Genomic DNA, 18,384 nt, shown 5'->3' on the forward strand with positions numbered 1-18,384 from the left:
CAAACTGTCTTCACTGCTAACACAAATTGCATTACTCTTGCAGTGGTACTTTCTTACGATACCTATCGATTTAATTACAGAGTGCTCATATGCAATGCAACTTTTAACTCACACATCAAGTACAACACAAGAAGACACAGCCTGTGACCATGTAAATTACTGAGGAACTCCACAGAGACCAAGCATGGTTCTATTCATCCAATGGCGCCAGAAGACAATAGTGACTGCAAGAAGAGACACAGTAGCCTCACAAACCATTAAAAACAGCATTCGTATTGCACACTTTGAAACACAGCAGTGTAGGTCATTACTAGGGCATGGATGGGTTAATGCGACTTGTGTGAGATAGTAGTAGGAATGATGGACATAGTTCCGTTTTCAGTACAATACCAGGTGATATATTTGTGTTGATCCAGGTGTACACAGGGCAGGTCTACTTGACAACAGTGAAACACTGTGATTGAGGTGTGTGAATGAGCCTAAAATATCGAGGGGACATGTGGTAAGAGAAACCAGGTTAGCATTGTGTTAGTAGCTGTAGTTATGTTCCTGTGAAATGTCAATCAGCTGTAATCCAGGTTGGTGAATGTTGTTATTGCAGGAAGAATTGCTAGTGCAGAACAAAGAGTGATAGATTTAGTATTTGAAAGCAGTTAATAACTGAGTTGCTACTGGTGTCAATGTGACACAAACTGGTTTGTGATGTAGTTGTCTATTCCTGAAATCTTGAAGCTTGCTAGTGTTTTGTGTCTTGACTGGCTCTGTATCTGCTTATGTGGTAGAGCTTCTGTGTATGTAACATGATGAATATTGCATGCAGAGTTTGTGCAATCTTTCTCCTAGACACAGGATGAGAGGTGCATCAGCTGCAATTGTGAACACCATCGACTTGTATCACATTGATGGGATTCAAAGTGCTGTCAAAATAGTAGAGTCTCACATCTAAATGCTATATGTTAATATTAGCATACTGGTCTGCTGTCTAAACACTTCAGTGTTGTGGTATTCATTGGCTGACACTTTTGGAATTTATTTAGGTAACTGTATGTAATGGCAGATTGCCAGACATGTGGGAAAATACTTTGTGGGTCACACCAGTGAAATTTGTACATGACATGCTGATGCACCACAGATTTGCAGTAATAGTTGGTTTTTAGGTGAAGGGCAGTGGCTTATTACACAGGCAGATATGCTTCAGTTAAGAACCTGATGAGGTGTCACCTGCAGTCTGTATTATGAGGCTGCAGCTGGATAGCAAGGCCACTAGGAAAGTTACTTGAAACAAAATGTTAAATAAACTTCCTGTAAAGGGGTAGCTTGCACACTTAATCATGAAAGATACACCTTCCTTCACATGTTTGTTTATGCTGCTCAAACAATTATGGCATCAGCTGCAGCCATGAAGATGAATAAAGATAAATATTGTGGGTCTGTGTGCAGACAGTATGTGATAGTGGCTTACAGGCACCAGAAGCTTTGTAGGCGTTAGAGAAAAATAAATATTAGGTAATGCAAGCTAATTTTAGAGCGCTAGAGTGTATTTAAGCAGTAGTCTAAGTGAAAGTATGTGAGTGAGAAAGATTTGGAACATGCAGCTATCTTGTGTAAAGTTGGTGTAAGGTTTCCAAATGTTGTGTGTGGCAGTAGGTGTGTGTTATGAAATGACATGATTGTGACAGTAGCAAGAGATGCTGTGACAGCTGAGTGTGATACTGAGGAAGAGAAGAGGCTTTTGCCTGTGCTAGGCTTAGCCTGGCTGTGATTTGTGTTGAAGGGGTGCTAGTGACATGTACTTGTGGTTTTGGTGTGCTTGCTGACTTGTTATTAGAGTGACATTTTAGATGTGCATTGGTGATGTAAGGGATAGGTTTATTGCCAGTTTTGTCATGTTCTGTTGTGAATGAAAGAAAGTGGAGGAGAACTGCGTAAATGGAGAGCATAGTTTGTGACAAGTGGGTGCAGATATGAAGCGAAACTTGTGTAGTTGGCTGATGGTATTAGCAGCTGATGTGAGGCATGAGAGAGTGAGATTGCGAAAAAAAATGTGGAACGCTTCACGATTTTGCGTGTCATCCTTGCGCAGGGGCCATGCTAATCTTCTCTGTATCGTTCCAATTTTAGTATATGTACCGCCGAAGCGAGTACATTCGAGGAGCCCTCTGAAATTGTATATATAGTTATGGCGTCGCATTCAAACATGGTTCGGCTTGGACGTAGGTTTACACAGCTCTGGCGAGGAACACAAGACCTGCCGAGTGCTAATTTGTGAACTAATTACTGCGAGGTGTCGTTCTTAGTAAGTGGCAGCTCTGTCAACTGTAGATTTGGCAGTTTTGGGTGTAAAACTTAGATCGTAGAGTCGTTTGCTCTCGCACCATCCACCCAGAGCAGCAGCAGTTTCACACAGCTGCCGCTAGGCGGCAGCAAGACGTGTTGGCAGCTATTGTCGCCATGTTCTCACATCCCGAGTTTAGTGTCTTATAGGCATACGTATGAAACACACTTCTCTAATGTGTGGGATAAATGACTCTGACTGGAGCAGGTAGCAGGTCTTCAAGACTCTCAAAACAAGCGAATATTTTGGCCAAACTGTCTTCACTGCTAACACAAATTGCATTACTCTTGCAGTGGTACTTTCTTACGATACCTATCGATTTAATTACAGAGTGCTCATATGCAATGCAACTTTTAACTCACACATCAAGTACAACACAAGAAGACACAGCCTGTGACCATGTAAATTACTGAGGAACTCCACAGAGACCAAGCATGGTTCTATTCATCCAATGGCGCCAGAAGACAATAGTGACTGCAAGAAGAGACACAGTAGCCTCACATACCATTAAAAACAGCATTCGTATTGCACACTTTGAAACACAGCAGTGTAGGTCATTACTAGGGCATGGATGGGTTAATGCGACTTGTGTGAGATAGTAGTAGGAATGATGGACATAGTTCCGTTTTCAGTACAATACCAGGTGATATATTTGTGTTGATCCAGGTGTACACAGGGCAGGTCTACTTGACAACAGTGAAACACTGTGATTGAGGTGTGTGAATGAGCCTAAAATATCGAGGGGACATGTGGTAAGAGAAACCAGGTTAGCATTGTGTTAGTAGCTGTAGTTATGTTCCTGTGAAATGTCAATCAGCTGTAATCCAGGTTGGTGAATGTTGTTATTGCAGGAAGAATTGCTAGTGCAGAACAAAGAGTGATAGATTTAGTATTTGAAAGCAGTTAATAACTGAGTTGCTACTGGTGTCAATGTGACACAAACTGGTTTGTGATGTAGTTGTCTATTCCTGAAATCTTGAAGCTTGCTAGTGTTTTGTGTCTTGACTGGCTCTGTATCTGCTTATGTGGTAGAGCTTCTGTGTATGTAACATGATGAATATTGCATGCAGAGTTTGTGCAATCTTTCTCCTAGACACAGGATGAGAGGTGCATCAGCTGCAATTGTGAACACCATCGACTTGTATCACATTGATGGGATTCAAAGTGCTGTCAAAATAGTAGAGTCTCACATCTAAATGCTATATGTTAATATTAGCATACTGGTCTGCTGTCTAAACACTTCAGTGTTGTGGTATTCATTGGCTGACACTTTTGGAATTTATTTAGGTAACTGTATGTAATGGCAGATTGCCAGACATGTGGGAAAATACTTTGTGGGTCACACCAGTGAAATTTGTACATGACATGCTGATGCACCACAGATTTGCAGTAATAGTTGGTTTTTAGGTGAAGGGCAGTGGCTTATTACACAGGCAGATATGCTTCAGTTAAGAACCTGATGAGGTGTCACCTGCAGTCTGTATTATGAGGCTGCAGCTGGATAGCAAGGCCACTAGGAAAGTTACTTGAAACAAAATGTTAAATAAACTTCCTGTAAAGGGGTAGCTTGCACACTTAATGATGAAAGATACACCTTCCTTCACATTTTTGTTTATGCTGCTCAAACAATTATGGCATCAGCTGCAGCCATGAAGATGAATAAAGATAAATATTGTGGGTCTGTGTGCAGACAGTATGTGATAGTGGCTTACAGGCACCAGAAGCTTTGTAGGCGTTAGAGAAAAATAAATATTAGGTAATGCAAGCTAATTTTAGAGCGCTAGAGTGTATTTAAGCAGTAGTCTAAGTGAAAGTATGTGAGTGAGAAAGATTTGGAACATGCAGCTATCTTGTGTAAAGTTGGTGTAAGGTTTCCAAATGTTGTGTGTGGCAGTAGGTGTGTGTTATGAAATGACATGATTGAGACAGTAGCAAGAGATGCTGTGACAGCTGAGTGTGATACTGAGGAAGAGAAGAGGCTTTTGCCTGTGCTAGGCTTAGCCTGGCTGTGATTTGTGTTGAAGGGGTGCTAGTGACATGTACTTGTGGTTTTGGTGTGCTTGCTGACTTGTTATTAGAGTGACATTTTAGATGTGCATTGGTGATGTAAGGGATAGGTTTATTGCCAGTTTTGTCATGTTCTGTTGTGAATGAAAGAAAGTGGAGGAGAACTGCGTAAATGGAGAGCATAGTTTGTGACAAGTGGGTGCAGATATGAAGCGAAACTTGTGTAGTTGGCTGATGGTATTAGCAGCTGATGTGAGGCATGAGAGAGTGAGATTGCGAAAAAAAATGTGGAACGCTTCACGATTTTGCGTGTCATCCTTGCGCAGGGGCCATGCTAATCTTCTCTGTATCGTTCCAATTTTAGTATATGTACCGCCGAAGCGAGTACATTCGAGGAGCCCTCTGAAATTGTATATATAGTTATGGCGTCGCATTCAAACATGGTTCGGCTTGGACGTAGGTTTACACAGCTCTGGCGAGGAACACAAGGCCTGCCGAGTGCTAATTTGTGAACTAATTACTGCGAGGTGTCGTTCTTAGTAAGTGGCAGCTCTGTCAACTGTAGATTTGGCAGTTTTGGGTGTAAAACTTAGATCGTAGAGTCGTTTGCTCTCGCACCATCCACTCAGAGCAGCAGCAGTTTCACACAGCTGCCGCTAGGCGGCAGCAAGACGTGTTGGCAGCTATTGTCGCCATGTTCTCACATCCCGAGTTTAGTGTCTTATAGGCATACGTATGAAACACACTTCTCTAATGTGTGGGATAAATGACTCTGACTGGAGCAGGTAGCAGGTCTTCAAGACTCTCAAAACAAGCGAATATTTTGGCCAAACTGTCTTCACTGCTAACACAAATTGCATTACTCTTGCAGTGGTACTTTCTTACGATACCTATCGATTTAATTACAGAGTGCTCATATGCAATGCAACTTTTAACTCACACATCAAGTACAACACAAGAAGACACAGCCTGTGACCATGTAAATTACTGAGGAACTCCACAGAGACCAAGCATGGTTCTATTCATCCAATGGCGCCAGAAGACAATAGTGACTGCAAGAAGAGACACAGTAGCCTCACAAACCATTAAAAACTGCATTCGTATTGCACACTTTGAAACACAGCAGTGTAGGTCATTACTAGGGCATGGATGGGTTAATGCGACTTGTGTGAGATAGTAGTAGGAATGATGGACATAGTTCCGTTTTCAGTACAATACCAGGTGATATATTTGTGTTGATCCAGGTGTACACAGGGCAGGTCTACTTGACAACAGTGAAACACTGTGATTGAGGTGTGTGAATGAGCCTAAATATCGAGGGGACATGTGGTAAGAGAAACCAGGTTAGCATTGTGTTAGTAGCTGTAGTTATGTTCCTGTGAAATGTCAATCAGCTGTAATCCAGGTTGGTGAATGTTGTTATTGCAGGAAGAATTGCTAGTGCAGAACAAAGAGTGATAGATTTAGTATTTGAAAGCAGTTAATAACTGAGTTGCTACTGGTGTCAATGTGACACAAACTGGTTTGTGATGTAGTTGTCTATTCCTGAAATCTTGAAGCTTGCTAGTGTTTTGTGTCTTGACTGGCTCTGTATCTGCTTATGTGGTAGAGCTTCTGTGTATGTAACATGATGAATATTGCATGCAGAGTTTGTCCAATCTTTCTCCTAGACACAGGATGAGAGGTGCATCAGCTGCAATTGTGAACACCATCGACTTGTATCACTTGATGGGATTCAAAGTGCTGTCAAAATAGTAGAGTCTCACATCTAAATGCTATATGTTAATATTAGCATACTGGTCTGCTGTCTAAACACTTCAGTGTTGTGGTATTCATTGGCTGACACTTTTGGAATTTATTTAGGTAACTGTATGTAATGGCAGATTGCCAGACATGTGGGAAAATACTTTGTGGGTCACACCAGTGAAATTTGTACATGACATGCTGATGCACCACAGATTTGCAGTAATAGTTGGTTTTTAGGTGAAGGGCAGTGGCTTATTACACAGGCAGATATGCTTCAGTTAAGAACCTGATGAGGTGTCACCTGCAGTCTGTATTATGAGGCTGCAGCTGGATAGCAAGGCCACTAGGAAAGTTACTTGAAACATAATGTTAAATAAACTTCCTGTAAAGGGGTAGCTTGCACACTTAATCATGAAAGATACACCTTCCTTCACATGTTTGTTTATGCTGCTCAAACAATTATGGCATCAGCTGCAGCCATGAAGATGAATAAAGATAAATATTGTGGGTCTGTGTGCAGACAGTATGTGATAGTGGCTTACAGCCACCAGAAGCTTTGTAGGCGTTAGAGAAAAATAAATATTAGCTAATGCAAGCTAATTTTAGAGCGCTAGAGTGTATTTAAGCAGTAGTCTAAGTGAAAGTATGTGAGTGAGAAAGATTTGGAACATGCAGCTATCTTGTGTAAAGTTGGTGTAAGGTTTCCAAATGTTGTGTGTGGCAGTAGGTGTGTGTTATGAAATGACATGATTGAGACAGTAGCAAGAGATGCTGTGACAGCTGAGTGTGATACTGAGGAAGAGAAGAGGCTTTTGCCTGTGCTAGGCTTAGCCTGGCTGTGATTTGTGTTGAAGGGGTGCTAGTGACATGTACTTGTGGTTTTGGTGTGCTTGCTGACTTGTTATTAGAGTGACATTTTAGATGTGCATTGGTGATGTAAGGGATAGGTTTATTGCCAGTTTTGTCATGTTCTGTTGTGAATGAAAGAAAGTGGAGGAGAACTGCGTAAATGGAGAGCATAGTTTGTGACAAGTGGGTGCAGATATGAAGCGAAACTTGTGTAGTTGGCTGATGGTATTAGCAGCTGATGTGAGGCATGAGAGAGTGAGATTGCGAAAAAAAAATGTGGAACGCTTCACGATTTTGCGTGTCATCCTTGCGCAGGGGCCATGCTAATCTTCTCTGTATCGTTCCAATTTTAGTATATGTACCGCCGAAGCGAGTACATTCGAGGAGCCCTCTGAAATTGTATATATAGTTATGGCGTCGCGTCAAACATGGTTCGGCTTGGACGTAGGTTTACACAGCTCTGGCGAGGAACACAAGGCCTGCCGAGTGCTAATTTGTGAACTAATTACTGCGAGGTGTCGTTCTTAGTAAGTGGCAGCTCTGTCAACTGTAGATTTGGCAGTTTTGGGTGTAAAACTTAGATCGTAGAGTCGTTTGCTCTCGCACCATCCACCCAGAGCAGCAGCAGTTTCACACAGCTGCCGCTAGGCGGCAGCAAGACGTGTTGGCAGCTATTGTCGCCATGTTCTCACATCCCGAGTTTAGTGTCTTATAGGCATACGTATGAAACACACTTCTCTAATGTGTGGGATAAATGACTCTGACTGGAGCAGGTAGCAGGTCTTCAAGACTCTCAAAACAAGCGAATATTTTGGCCAAACTGTCTTCACTGCTAACACAAATTGCATTACTCTTGCAGTGGTACTTTCTTACGATACCTATCGATTTAATTACAGAGTGCTCATATGCAATGCAACTTTTAACTCACACATCAAGTACAACACAAGAAGACACAGCCTGTGACCATGTAAATTACTGAGGAACTCCACAGAGACCAAGCATGGTTCTATTCATCCAATGGCGCCAGAAGACAATAGTGACTGCAAGAAGAGACACAGTAGCCTCACAAACCATTAAAAACAGCATTCGTATTGCACACTTTGAAACACAGCAGTGTAGGTCATTACCAGGGCATGGATGGGTTAATGCGACTTGTGTGAGATAGTAGTAGGAATGATGGACATAGTTCCGTTTTCAGTACAATACCAGGTGATATATTTGTGTTGATCCAGGTGTACACAGGGCAGGTCTACTTGACAACAGTGAAACACTGTGATTGAGGTGTGTGAGTGAGCCTAAAATATCGAGGGGACATGTGGTAAGAGAAACCAGGTTAGCATTGTGTTAGTAGCTGTAGTTATGTTCCTGTGAAATGTCAATCAGCTGTAATCCAGGTTGGTGAATGTTGTTATTGCAGGAAGAATTGCTAGTGCAGAACAAAGAGTGATAGATTTAGTATTTGAAAGCAGTTAATAACTGAGTTGCTACTGGTGTCAATGTGACACAAACTGGTTTGTGATGTAGTTGTCTATTCCTGAAATCTTGAAGCTTGCTAGTGTTTTGTGTCTTGACTGGCTCTGTATCTGCTTATGTGGTAGAGCTTCTGTGTATGTAACATGATGAATATTGCATGCAGAGTTTGTGCAATCTTTCTCCTAGACACAGGATGAGAGGTGCATCAGCTGCAATTGTGAACACCATCGACTTGTATCACATTGATGGGATTCAAAGTGCTGTCAAAATAGTAGAGTCTCACATCTAAATGCTATATGTTAATATTAGCATACTGGTCTGCTGTCTAAACACTTCAGTGTTGTGGTATTCATTGGCTGACACCTTTGGAATTTATTTAAGTAACTGTATGTAATGGCAGATTGCCAGACATGTGGGAAAATACTTTGTGGGTCACACCAGTGAAATTTGTACATGACATGCTGATGCACCACAGATTTGCAGTAATAGTTGGTTTTTAGGTGAAGGGCAGTGGCTTATTACACAGGCAGATATGCTTCAGTTAAGAACCTGATGAGGTGTCACCTGCAGTCTGTATTATGAGGCTGCAGCTGGATAGCAAGGCCACTAGGAAAGTTACTTGAAACATAATGTTAAATAAACTTCCTGTAAAGGGGTAGCTTGCACACTTAATGATGAAAGATACACCTTCCTTCACACGTTTGTTTATGCTGCTCAAACAATTATGGCATCAGCTGCAGCCATGAAGATGAATAAAGATAAATATTGTGGGTCTGTGTGCAGACAGTATGTGATAGTGGCTTACAGCCACCAGAAGCTTTGTAGGCGTTAGAGAAAAATAAATATTAGGTAATGCAAGCTAATTTTAGAGCGCTAGAGTGTATTTAAGCAGTAGTCTAAGTGAAAGTATGTGAGTGAGAAAGATGTGGAACATGCAGCTATCTTGTGTAAAGTTGGTGTAAGGTTTCCAAATGTTGTGTGTGGCAGTAGGTGTGTGTTATGAAATGACATGATTGAGACAGTAGCAAGAGATGCTGTGACAGCTGAGTGTGATACTGAGGAAGAGAAGAGGCTTTTGCCTGTGCTAGGCTTAGCCTGGCTGTGATTTGTGTTGAAGGGGTGCTAGTGACATGTACTTGTGGTTTTGGTGTGCTTGCTGACTTGTTATTAGAGTGACATTTTAGATGTGCATTGGTGATGTAAGGGATAGGTTTATTGCCGGTTTTGTCATGTTCTGTTGTGAATGAAAGAAAGTGGAGGAGAACTGCGTAAATGGAGAGCATAGTTTGTGACAAGTGGGTGCAGATATGAAGCGAAACTTGTGTAGTTGGCTGATGGTATTAGCAGCTGATGTGAGGCATGAGAGAGTGAGATTGCGAAAAAAAAAATGTGGAACGATTCACGATTTTGCGTGTCATCCTTGCGCAGGGGCCATGCTAATCTTCTCTGTATCGTTCCAATTTTAGTATATGTACCGCCGAAGCGAGTACATTCGAGGAGCCCTCTGAAATTGTATATATAGTTATGGCGTCGCGTCAAACATGGTTCGGCTTGGACGTAGGTTTACACAGCTCTGGCGAGGAACACAAGGCCTGCCGAGTGCTAATTTGTGAACTAATTACTGCGAGGTGTCGTTCTTAGTAAGTGGCAGCTCTGTCAACTGTAGATTTGGCAGTTTTGGGTGTAAAACTTAGATCGTAGAGTCGTTTGCTCTCGCACCATCCACCCAGAGCAGCAGCAGTTTCACACAGCTGCCGCTAGGCGGCAGCAAGACGTGTTGGCAGCTATTGTCGCCATGTTCTCACATCCCGAGTTCAGTGTCTTATAGGCATACGTATGAAACACACTTCTCTAATGTGTGGGATAAATGACTCTGACTGGAGCAGGTAGCAGGTCTTCAAGACTCTCAAAACAAGCGAATATTTTGGCCAAACTGTCTTCACTGCTAACACAAATTGCATTACTCTTGCAGTGGTACTTTCTTACGATACCTATCGATTTAATTACAGAGTGCTCATATGCAATGCAACTTTTAACTCACACATCAAGTACAACACAAGAAGACACAGCCTGTGACCATGTAAATTACTGAGGAACTCCACAGAGACCAAGCATGGTTCTATTCATCCAATGGCGCCAGAAGACAATAGTGACTGCAAGAAGAGACACAGTAGCCTCACAAACCATTAAAAACAGCATTCGTATTGCACACTTTGAAACACAGCAGTGTAGGTCATTACCAGGGCATGGATGGGTTAATGCGACTTGTGTGAGATAGTAGTAGGAATGATGGACATAGTTCCGTTTTCAGTACAATACCAGGTGATATATTTGTGTTGATCCAGGTGTACACAGGGCAGGTCTACTTGACAACAGTGAAACACTGTGATTGAGGTGTGTGAATGAGCCTAAAATATCGAGGGGACATGTGGTAAGAGAAACCAGGTTAGCATTGTGTTAGTAGCTGTAGTTATGTTCCTGTGAAATGTCAATCAGCTGTAATCCAGGTTGGTGAATGTTGTTATTGCAGGAAGAATTGCTAGTGCAGAACAAAGAGTGATAGATTTAGTATTTGAAAGCAGTTAATAACTGAGTTGCTACTGGTGTCAATGTGACACAAACTGGTTTGTGATGTAGTTGTCTATTCCTGAAATCTTGAAGCTTGCTAGTGTTTTGTGTCTTGACTGGCTCTGTATCTGCTTATGTGGTAGAGCTTCTGTGTATGTAACATGATGAATATTGCATGCAGAGTTTGTGCAATCTTTCTCCTAGACACAGGATGAGAGGTGCATCAGCTGCAATTGTGAACACCATCGACTTGTATCACATTGATGGGATTCAAAGTGCTGTCAAAATAGTAGAGTCTCACATCTAAATGCTATATGTTAATATTAGCATACTGGTCTGCTGTCTAAACACTTCAGTGTTGTGGTATTCATTGGCTGACACTTTTGGAATTTATTTAGGTAACTGTATGTAATGGCAGATTGCCAGACATGTGGGAAAATACTTTGTGGGTCACACCAGTGAAATTTGTACATGACATGCTGATGCACCACAGATTTGCAGTAATAGTTGGTTTTTAGGTGAAGGGCAGTGGCTTATTACACAGGCAGATATGCTTCAGTTAAGAACCTGATGAGGTGTCACCTGCAGTCTGTATTATGAGGCTGCAGCTGGATAGCAAGGCCACTAGGAAAGTTACTTGAAACATAATGTTAAATAAACTTCCTGTAAAGGGGTAGCTTGCACACTTAATGATGAAAGATACACCTTCCTTCACACGTTTGTTTATGCTGCTCAAACAATTATGGCATCAGCTGCAGCCATGAAGATGAATAAAGATAAATATTGTGGGTCTGTGTGCAGACAGTATGTGATAGTGGCTTACAGGCACCAGAAGCTTTGTAGGCGTTAGAGAAAAATAAATATTAGGTAATGCAAGCTAATTTTAGAGCGCTAGAGTGTATTTAAGCAGTAGTCTAAGTGAAAGTATGTGAGTGAGAAAGATTTGGAACATGCAGCTATCTTGTGTAAAGTTGGTGTAAGGTTTCCAAATGTTGTGTGTGGCAGTAGGTGTGTGTTATGAAATGACATGATTGAGACAGTAGCAAGAGATGCTGTGACAGCTGAGTGTGATACTGAGGAAGAGAAGAGGCTTTTGCCTGTGCTAGGCTTAGCCTGGCTGTGATTTGTGTTGAAGGGGTGCTAGTGACATGTACTTGTGGTTTTGGTGTGCTTGCTGACTTGTTATTAGAGTGACATTTTAGATGTGCATTGGTGATGTAAGGGATAGGTTTATTGCCGGTTTTGTCATGTTCTGTTGTGAATGAAAGAAAGTGGAGGAGAACTGCGTAAATGGAGAGCATAGTTTGTGACAAGTGGGTGCAGATATGAAGCGAAACTTGTGTAGTTGGCTGATGGTATTAGCAGCTGATGTGAGGCATGAGAGAGTGAGATTGCGAAAAAAAAATGTGGAACGCTTCACGATTTTGCGTGTCATCCTTGCGCAGGGGCCATGCTAATCTTCTCTGTATCGTTCCAATTTTAGTATATGTACCGCCGAAGCGAGTACATTCGAGGAGCCCTCTGAAATTGTATATATAGTTATGGCGTCGCGTCAAACATGGTTCGGCTTGGACGTAGGTTTACACAGCTCTGGCGAGGAACACAAGGCCTGCCGAGTGCTAATTTGTGAACTAATTACTGCGAGGTGTCGTTCTTAGTACGTGGCAGCTCTGTCAACTGTAGATTTGGCAGTGTTGGGTGTAAAACTTAGATCGTAGAGTCGTTTGCTCTCGCACCATCCACCCAGAGCAGCAGCAGTTTCACACAGCTGCCGCTAGGCGGCAGCAAGACGTGTTGGCAGCTATTGTCGCCATGTTTTCACATCCCGAGTTTAGTGTCTTATAGGCATACGTATGAAACACACTTCTCTAATGTGTGGGATAAATGACTCTGACTGGAGCAGGTAGCAGGTCTTCAAGACTCTCAAAACAAGCGAATATTTTGGCCAAACTGTCTTCACTGCTAACACAAATTGCATTACTCTTGCAGTGGTACTTTCTTACGATACCTATCGATTTAATTACAGAGTGCTCATATGCAATGCAACTTTTAACTCACACATCAAGTACAACACAAGAAGACACAGCCTGTGACCATGTAAATTACTGAGGAACTCCACAGAGACCAAGCATGGTTCTATTCATCCAATGGCGCCAGAAGACAATAGTGACTGCAAGAAGAGACACAGTAGCCTCACAAACCATTAAAAACAGCATTCGTATTGCACACTTTGAAACACAGCAGTGTAGGTCATTACCAGGGCATGGATGGGTTAATGCGACTTGTGTGAGATAGTAGTAGGAATGATGGACATAGTTCCGTTTTCAGTACAATACCAGGTGATATATTTGTGTTGATCCAGGTGTACACAGGGCAGGTCTACTTGACAACAGTGAAACACTGTGATTGAGGTGTGTGAATGAGCCTAAAATATCGAGGGGACATGTGGTAAGAGAAACCAGGTTAGCATTGTGTTAGTAGCTGTAGTTATGTTCCTGTGAAATGTCAATCAGCTGTAATCCAGGTTGGTGAATGTTGTTATTGCAGGAAGAATTGCTAGTGCAGAACAAAGAGTGATAGATTTAGTATTTGAAAGCAGTTAATAACTGAGTAGCTACTGGTGTCATGTGACACCAACTGGTTTGTGATGTAGTTGTCTATTCCTGAAATCTTGAAGCTTGCTAGTGTTTTGTGTCTTGACTGGCTCTGTATCTGCTTATGTGGTAGAGCTTCTGTGTATGTAACATGATGAATATTGCATGCAGAGTTTGTGCAATCTTTCTCCTAGACACAGGATGAGAGGTGCATCAGCTGCAATTGTGAACACCATCGACTTGTATCACATTGATGGGATTCAAAGTGCTGTCAAAATAGTAGAGTCTCACATCTAAATGCTATATGTTAATATTAGCATACTGGTCTGCTGTCTAAACACTTCAGTGTTGTGGTATTCATTGGCTGACACTTTTGGAATTTATTTAGGTAACTGTATGTAATGGCAGATTGCCAGACATGTGGGAAAATACTTTGTGGGTCACACCAGTGAAATTTGTACATGACATGCTGATGCACCACAGATTTGCAGTAATAGTTGGTTTTTAGGTGAAGGGCAGTGGCTTATTACACAGGCAGATATGCTTCAGTTAAGAACCTGATGAGGTGTCACCTGCAGTCTGTATTATGAGGCTGCAGCTGGATAGCAAGGCCACTAGGAAAGTTACTTGAAACAAAATGTTAAATAAACTTCCTGTAAAGGGGTAGCTTGCACACTTAATCATGAAAGATACACCTTCCTTCACATGTTTGTTTATGCTGCTCAAACAATTATGGCATCAGCTGCAGCCATGAAGATGAATAAAGATAAATATTGTGGGTCTGTGTGCAGACAGTATGTGATAGTGGCTTACAGCCACCAGAAGCTTTGTAGGCGTTAGAGAAAAATAAATATTAGGTAATGCAAGCTAATTTTAGAGCGCTAGAGTGTATTTAAGCAGTAGTCTAAGTGAAAGTATGTGAGTGAGAAAGATTTGGAACATGCAGCTATCTTGTGTAAAGTTGGTGTAAGGTTTCCAAATGTTGTGTGTGGCAGTAGGTGTGTGTTATGAAATGACATGATTGAGACAGTAGCAAGAGATGCTGTGACAGCTGAGTGTGATACTGAGGAAGAGAAGAGGCTTTTGCCTGTGCTAGGCTTAGCCTGGCTGTGATTTGTGTTGAAGGGGTGCTAGTGACATGTACTTGTGGTTTTGGTGTGCTTGCTGACTTGTTATTAGAGTGACATTTTAGATGTGCATTGGTGATGTAAGGGATAGGTTTATTGCCAGTTTTGTCATGTTCTGTTGTGAATGAAAGAAAGTGGAGGAGAACTGCGTAAATGGAGAGCATAGTTTGTGACAAGTGGGTGCAGATATGAAGCGAAACTTGTGTAGTTGGCTGATGGTATTAGCAGCTGATGTGAGGCATGAGAGAGTGAGATTGCGAAAAAAAATGTGGAACGCTTCACGATTTTGCGTGTCATCCTTGCGCAGGGGCCATGCTAATCTTCTCTGTATCGTTCCAATTTTAGTATATGTACCGCCGAAGCGAGTACATTCGAGGAGCCCTCTGAAATTGTATATATAGTTATGGCGTCGCGTCAAACATGGTTCGGCTTGGACGTAGGTTTACACAGCTCTGGCGAGGAACACAAGGCCTGCCGAGTGCTAATTTGTGAACTAATTACTGCGAGGTGTCGTTCTTAGTAAGTGGCAGCTCTGTCAACTGTAGATTTGGCAGTTTTGGGTGTAAAACTTAGATCGTAGAGTCGTTTGCTCTCGCACCATCCACCCAGAGCAGCAGCAGTTTCACACAGCTGCCGCTAGGCGGCAGCAAGACGTGTTGGCAGCTATTGTCGCCATGTTCTCACATCCCGAGTTTAGTGTCTTATAGGCATACGTATGAAACACACTTCTCTAATGTGTGGGATAAATGACTCTGACTGGAGCAGGTAGCAGGTCTTCAAGACTCTCAAAACAAGCGAATATTTTGGCCAAACTGTCTTCACTGCTAACACAAATTGCATTACTCTTGCAGTGGTACTTTCTTACGATACCTATCGATTTAATTACAGAGTGCTCATATGCAATGCAACTTTTAACTCACACATCAAGTACAACACAAGAAGACACAGCCTGTGACCATGTAAATTACTGAGGAACTCCACAGAGACCAAGCATGGTTCTATTCATCCAATGGCGCCAGAAGACAATAGTGACTGCAAGAAGAGACACAGTAGCCTCACAAACCATTAAAAACAGCATTCGTATTGCACACTTTGAAACACAGCAGTGTAGGTCATTACCAGGGCATGGATGGGTTAATGCGACTTGTGTGAGATAGTAGTAGGAATGATGGACATAGTTCCGTTTTCAGTACAATACCAGGTGATATATTTGTGTTGATCCAGGTGTACACAGGGCAGGTCTACTTGACAACAGTGAAACACTGTGATTGAGGTGTGTGAGTGAGCCTAAAATATCGAGGGGACATGTGGTAAGAGAAACAAGGTTAGCATTGTGTTAGTAGCTGTAGTTATGTTCCTGTGAAATGTCAATCAGCTGTAATCCAGGTTGGTGAATGTTGTTATTGCAGGAAGAATTGCTAGTGCAGAACAAAGAGTGATAGATTTAGTATTTGAAAGCAGTTAATAACTGAGTTGCTACTGGTGTCAATGTGACACAAACTGGTTTGTGATGTAGTTGTCTATTCCTGAAATCTTGAAGCTTGCTAGTGTTTTGTGTCTTGACTGGCTCTGTATCTGCTTATGTGGTAGAGCTTCTGTGTATGTAACATGATGAATATTGCATGCAGAGTTTGTGCAATCTTTCTCCTAGACACAGGATGAGAGGTGCATCAGCTGCAATTGTGAACACCATCGACTTGTATCACATTGATGGGATTCAAAGTGCTGTCAAAATAGTAGAGTCTCACATCTAAATGCTATATGTTAATATTAGCATACTGGTCTGCTGTCTAAACACTTCAGTGTTGTGGTATTCATTGGCTGACACCTTTGGAATTTATTTAAGTAACTGTATGTAATGGCAGATTGCCAGACATGTGGGAAAATACTTTGTGGGTCACACCAGTGAAATTTGTACATGACATGCTGATGCACCACATATTTGCAGTAATAGTTGGTTTTTAGGTGAAGGGCAGTGGCTTATTACACAGGCAGATATGCTTCAGTTAAGAACCTGATGAGGTGTCACCTGCAGTCTGTATTATGAGGCTGCAGCTGGATAGCAAGGCCACTAGGAAAGTTACTTGAAACATAATGTTAAATAAACTTCCTGTAAAGGGGTAGCTTGCACACTTAATGATGAAAGATACACCTTCCTTCACACGTTTGTTTATGCTGCTCAAACAATTATGGCATCAGCTGCAGCCATGAAGATGAATAAAGATAAATATTGTGGGTCTGTGTGCAGACAGTATGTGATAGTGGCTTACAGCCACCAGAAGCTTTGTAGGCGTTAGAGAAAAATAAATATTAGGTAATGCAAGCTAATTTTAGAGCGCTAGAGTGTATTTAAGCAGTAGTCTAAGTGAAAGTATGTGAGTGAGAAAGATGTGGAACATGCAGCTATCTTGTGTAAAGTTGGTGTAAGGTTTCCAAATGTTGTGTGTGGCAGTAGGTGTGTGTTATGAAATGACATGATTGAGACAGTAGCAAGAGATGCTGTGACAGCTGAGTGTGATACTGAGGAAGAGAAGAGGCTTTTGCCTGTGCTAGGCTTAGCCTGGCTGTGATTTGTGTTGAAGGGGTGCTAGTGACATGTACTTGTGGTTTTGGTGTGCTTGCTGACTTGTTATTAGAGTGACATTTTAGATGTGCATTGGTGATGTAAGGGATAGGTTTATTGCCGGTTTTGTCATGTTCTGTTGTGAATGAAAGAAAGTGGAGGAGAACTGCGTAAATGGAGAGCATAGTTTGTGACAAGTGGGTGCAGATATGAAGCGAAACTTGTGTAGTTGGCTGATGGTATTAGCAGCTGATGTGAGGCATGAGAGAGTGAGATTGCGAAAAAAAAAATGTGGAACGATTCACGATTTTGCGTGTCATCCTTGCGCAGGGGCCATGCTAATCTTCTCTGTATCGTTCCAATTTTAGTATATGTACCGCCGAAGCGAGTACATTCGAGGAGCCCTCTGAAATTGTATATATAGTTATGGCGTCGCGTCAAACATGGTTCGGCTTGGACGTAGGTTTACACAGCTCTGGCGAGGAACACAAGGCCTGCCGAGTGCTAATTTGTGAACTAATTACTGCGAGGTGTCGTTCTTAGTAAGTGGCAGCTCTGTCAACTGTAGATTTGGCAGTTTTGGGTGTAAAACTTAGATCGTAGAGTCGTTTGCTCTCGCACCATCCACCCAGAGCAGCAGCAGTTTCACACAGCTGCCGCTAGGCGGCAGCAAGACGTGTTGGCAGCTATTGTCGCCATGTTCTCACATCCCGAGTTCAGTGTCTTATAGGCATACGTATGAAACACACTTCTCTAATGTGTGGGATAAATGACTCTGACTGGAGCAGGTAGCAGGTCTTCAAGACTCTCAAAACAAGCGAATATTTTGGCCAAACTGTCTTCACTGCTAACACAAATTGCATTACTCTTGCAGTGGTACTTTCTTACGATACCTATCGATTTAATTACAGAGTGCTCATATGCAATGCAACTTTTAACTCACACATCAAGTACAACACAAGAAGACACAGCCTGTGACCATGTAAATTACTGAGGAACTCCACAGAGACCAAGCATGGTTCTATTCATCCAATGGCGCCAGAAGACAATAGTGACTGCAAGAAGAGACACAGTAGCCTCACAAACCATTAAAAACAGCATTCGTATTGCACACTTTGAAAC

General features: G+C 42.0%; 7 non-coding genes across 7 annotated transcripts; all 7 read right to left on the bottom strand.

Annotated features, from left to right (window-relative positions):
* Positions 1–2,038: 2,038 nt before the first annotated feature.
* On the bottom strand, positions 2,039–2,145 carry LOC126279339 (U6 spliceosomal RNA). Its single transcript, XR_007550823.1, has one exon. It is a non-coding gene; the product is annotated as a U6 spliceosomal RNA (small nuclear RNA).
* A 2,478-nt stretch (positions 2,146–4,623) lies between these two features.
* LOC126279340 (U6 spliceosomal RNA) lies at positions 4,624–4,730 on the bottom strand. The gene has a single exon (XR_007550824.1). It is a non-coding gene; the product is annotated as a U6 spliceosomal RNA (small nuclear RNA).
* A 2,477-nt stretch (positions 4,731–7,207) lies between these two features.
* Positions 7,208–7,314, bottom strand: LOC126279341 (U6 spliceosomal RNA). The gene has a single exon (XR_007550825.1). It is a non-coding gene; the product is annotated as a U6 spliceosomal RNA (small nuclear RNA).
* A 2,479-nt stretch (positions 7,315–9,793) lies between these two features.
* LOC126279643 (U6 spliceosomal RNA) lies at positions 9,794–9,900 on the bottom strand. The gene has a single exon (XR_007551110.1). It is a non-coding gene; the product is annotated as a U6 spliceosomal RNA (small nuclear RNA).
* A 2,478-nt stretch (positions 9,901–12,378) lies between these two features.
* Positions 12,379–12,485, bottom strand: LOC126279342 (U6 spliceosomal RNA). The gene has a single exon (XR_007550826.1). It is a non-coding gene; the product is annotated as a U6 spliceosomal RNA (small nuclear RNA).
* Positions 12,486–14,961: 2,476 nt separating this feature from the next.
* LOC126279343 (U6 spliceosomal RNA) lies at positions 14,962–15,068 on the bottom strand. The gene has a single exon (XR_007550827.1). It is a non-coding gene; the product is annotated as a U6 spliceosomal RNA (small nuclear RNA).
* Positions 15,069–17,547: 2,479 nt separating this feature from the next.
* On the bottom strand, positions 17,548–17,654 carry LOC126279644 (U6 spliceosomal RNA). The gene has a single exon (XR_007551111.1). It is a non-coding gene; the product is annotated as a U6 spliceosomal RNA (small nuclear RNA).
* Positions 17,655–18,384: the final 730 nt, after the last annotated feature.

Source organism: Schistocerca gregaria, chromosome 6 (assembly GCF_023897955.1).
Source record: "Schistocerca gregaria isolate iqSchGreg1 chromosome 6, iqSchGreg1.2, whole genome shotgun sequence".
NCBI lineage: Eukaryota > Metazoa > Arthropoda > Insecta > Orthoptera > Acrididae > Schistocerca > Schistocerca gregaria.